This window comes from Callorhinus ursinus, unplaced genomic scaffold, assembly GCF_003265705.2.
Source record: "Callorhinus ursinus isolate GAN/ISIS: 27379988/994484 unplaced genomic scaffold, GSC_fseal_2.0 scaffold14, whole genome shotgun sequence".
In the NCBI taxonomy this organism is placed as follows: Eukaryota; Metazoa; Chordata; class Mammalia; order Carnivora; family Otariidae; genus Callorhinus; species Callorhinus ursinus.
This window is the reverse complement of record NW_027397076.1, coordinates 28,795,161-28,799,585: the sequence shown is the minus strand read 5'-3', so window position 1 is coordinate 28,799,585 and position 4,425 is coordinate 28,795,161.

Genomic DNA, 4,425 nt, shown 5'->3' with positions numbered 1-4,425 from the left:
GTATAATCATCACTTTGTTTAAACCCTAAGGAAAAAACCAGAGGCAAATGCAACATCATTGAACCCTCAAACTCTCACCACAAGCTCCATTGCATATACCACCTTTGAGCTCATGAAGTCTTATCAAAAGAAGATGATCCCATCCCCCCCAGCCCTGCAAGTAACAATCACAGAATACACATTTCACCACCCATGATTATATCATTTTATATCTTGGAACCAGAGAATCAGATTTGGGTGAATACAGTATAAAGGCTTTTATGATGAGGGTGGGGAATGGTAGACACATTCAAATTCAAGATTCATGGTCTTCTGACAGTATTATTTTGGCTCCTTTGTCTTTCTAGCATAGAGCTTGCCCCAATCATTATCATTTCATTATACAGAGCAGGAAATTGAATAGAGCAGGCAGGAGACCCTTGCACCCAGTTCTTAGCCTTCAGTGGTTTTCCACCAAATCACATTGATCATGGTCCATTGTGCTTTGTATGTTGCTCAACCGTATGAATTTTTCTTTGGAAGTTGGAGGAGAAATGATTATGCAAGCCCCAAGAAAAGATGATGCATCAGCTAGTTGTAGTTGCTCCAGAATATTTAGAAAAGCAATAACATTCTTGTATTATATAGTTCCTGGCTTTGGCACATTGTATTAGATTAATCACATTAAATTTGATGTGGAGAATTTATGAGACAAAGTTAGATGATATATATGTGTGTGTGTATATATATACATGTGTATCTATAATTTATGTAGTTTAAAAAATTTATTTTTCCACCACATTATCTGGTGTTGTAAACAATACTGGGATTTAGATGCAGATGTAGCAATTCTATTACCATCTAGATAGGTACAAAAGTGCATATTTGTATGTGCCAGGGAATGTGATTTACACACAGTGATTTTCAGTCAGTAATGTTTGTAATGCAATTTCATGTTAGGCAATGTCATAATAGAAAGTGATGGATACAAAACTACCTTGATAGAAGTGTGACTTGGCAAACATTGGGACAGGGAGAGGAATGATTCATCAGTGTGTCTGTTTTAGATGTCTTTGTACAGGATGGGCTTTGAGGCCAGAACACATTAGCAAGAATGTTCTTTTCAAATTAAAGTATCATACTTTTCTGTTACTGAAAACAGATTGGTTTTTTAATTCTAAATTCTGTAAGACTAAAAATAAAATAATAAATAAAAATAAATTTAAAGATAACAAAAGTTGATTTTTATGCAGTGTCTCTTAGGCACCAGAGAGTGGGGGGACATCTTGATTACAGAAATGCTTCAGGAGGTTAATCTGATGATAATATATTCGATAGATTGTGAGCAAACAGAATCAAGTCTGACTGGAGGGAGAATATTACAGAGGGATAAGAGTGAAACTCAAGGTCTTATAGTCTATCATAGGTTCTTAGCTGGGGGTGTGGAAGTGTTGGGAGATGTTTTTAGTTATTACAGTGCCTGGGGAATGCCTCTGATGTTGAGTCTGTGGAAATCTGGAAAGCAAAACATCCTACATTATGAGAGATCTTCTGCAGAACAGAGAGTTTTCTACCCAAGTCCAGGCATAGCCCTTAAGTGAATGGTGTAGAGTCAGTGGGAATTTGGGGTAGTATTATCTACCCCAAAGTGTAATTAGGGATGAGAAATTTCAGGGGAGCCTGCTTCTTTCTGTCTACCATTATTAAGGTCTAGCATGTTTATAGACAAAGGGATCTTTATGTACTTGTTCTCACCTTACAGAATACTCAAATGCCAGGGTTTTCTTTGAGTTTTCTGTTGAAAGAGAATCAGGATAATTCCTATTAGTAACATAAAGAAATATTTCAACCTCTAAATTATTGACAGCATTTTCCAGGGGAGAATTATAGATAAAAAATACCTATAAAAAATCAGTGTATGAGTTTAAGGATCAACCTCCTTAAAAGAAAATATGAAGACAAAGAACTAGATTCATTCCCTACTATACTAGTAAAATGATTATGAGAAATTTTGTATTTGACTTCATCCATTCTTTCAGCAGATGTGCTTTCAGCATCCATTGTTTCAGGCACTGCTCTAACAAGTTTCCCTAAGTTGCAAGCATATAGCAACTTAGGCGAAATTACATAATAATAAGGGGGATAATAATAAATAATGTCAGGTACTGCAGTGATGGAAGGTGTTAAATGGGCTGGCCAAGAAGGGACTGAATTGGTGACATTTTGAGTGGGAGCTACATAAGGGCAGGTACCAGTATATATGGATATGTGGGTGGGGGGAGAAACAATTCAGCAGAGAGATTAGTAAAAGTTCTGAGCATCACTGGTCATGATGAGGACCAATAAGGAGACCACAGAACAAAGGGAAAGTTGTAGAAATAAATTTGGAGAAGCAGACAAGTTCCAAACACATGGGAACTCTATGATAGCCCATAGAACAACTTTTTTTCAGAGTTACCTTAATAGCCACTGGAAGATCCTGAGGATAAAAGAGATACAATCTGACAAAAGTTTCCAAAGGATCCCTCTGCATTCTTTGTGGTTTTCATGGTCTGGCAAGAGTGGACTCAGACTCTGTGGATACCACAGTCTATGAATGATGAAGGTTGACTTGGACCAGGTGGATGTACAGAAGTTGTAAGGTGTACAGACTGTTGAAGGTAGAGTTTACAGAATATGCTGACGGACATAATGTAGGCTGGGAGAGAAAGAGAAGAATCAAGACTTTAAGGTTTATGAATTACTCTTAATTTATGGCATGCTCATTTGAGAAACATTGTATTACAAAATTAAAATTGACATTATCTATCAGATTTAACTTCTTGAAGCCCTTCCAAATATTGCACTGTTATTCAAAGCAGTCATCCCTAATCCTCTGGGATGTTTTAATGACTTCTTCTAGATTGGAGATCTTTCTAACCTTTGGCTTTGGTTTTCCATGGTTTTGTAGTAAAATAGTACACAGGATGAAGTTTAAAATGCATATAAGAAATACTTTATGGAGGAATGAAGTATAAATAATAGTGAAGTTGTTAAGAGTGTGAGTTCTAGAAGCAGACTGTCTGGATTTAAATGCTGACATCACCATTAATGAGCTTTGCAACTTTAAGGAAATTAGTTACTCTCTTTTTCTTCACCTGTAAATTAGAAATAATAACATTGCCTACCTTAGAGGATTGTTGTGAGGATTTAATGGTTTTCTACGTATGTAATGCTCTGAGAAATGCTTGGCACATAGCAAGTTATTAATAAGTGTTAATGATTTTTATCATCTATTAATACCATTGCTAACAAGAACAGATATGTGATTCAAATTAAAAAAAAAGAGGCAGCTTCAGAAACAAAAGGAGGAAATAATCCATAAACTGAACAAGCCAAATGAATAATTGAAATGAGCTCTACATAAAATTAATGAAAAAAAACCCTGAAAACTCAATAGATAAATTCATAAGTAAAAAGTTTAAAATTATATCAGATTATTCTTGCCTAACACCATGTTGCAAAAGACATAATTTTTCAGTTATAATTTGTATCATTAAACTATTACTATGTTATACAGTGCTTTTTTTTCCCCCTCTTTTGCAAATTGCTTTTCGGGAATCCAAAATCTAAATGTAGTTTTTGCATTTTCCAGGATTTTCAGTTTCCTAATGGCATTCTCAATTCATTGGGGGTACTAAATTGAATGTACCAAGTAAAACTTAACTGCTCATATATTTGAAAACGATTTTATCATTTTGAAGAAAGTTCTTAAGAATGCCTAAAACAGTTTTTAAGATATTGACTAATATGTATAGTACTTAATAACAATTTTATCCTAGCATAGAAATAATAAAGTTGTGAAAATTGAGGGCTGGCTTATTTTCAACTCCATAAATAGTGTTTTTCTTTAGAGTCTAGTTACAGGATTCCAACTGGCTGGGACATAAGTATACAATACATATTTGTGGTTTGATTAATGTTTGATTATGAATTTCATGTGCTAAATGAGGTAAAATGGAAATTTTGAAAATGTTATCTGAATCACACAAATGGCAGAAAATAATGTGACTTTTAAATTGTAATTGTGGTAAGTGGTCTTTAGTTTGACATTTTGAAGCAGACCTGTCACCCTCAGGGTCATCTACAAATGTTTATTCAGTATACATTATTTAATGTACATTGTGATTAGATTTTGGGAATTTTACTTGTAAAGTTGTTGGTAAATATGGTTCATCTTTGGTTCTCTTTATCTCTTGCTTAGACTGTCACAATACCTTTTACTATCATTTTTCCCTAGAATAAAATTTCAAACATGAAATATTCTCTGGGATATACCAACTTCCCATTCCATGCATGACACTACTTATGCAGTAATATTCCATTTTGCTATCATTATATACTATATATCTTAAATATATGCCATATTAACTTCTGTACTTCAGTTTAAAACTCTCCTTTCTGCTT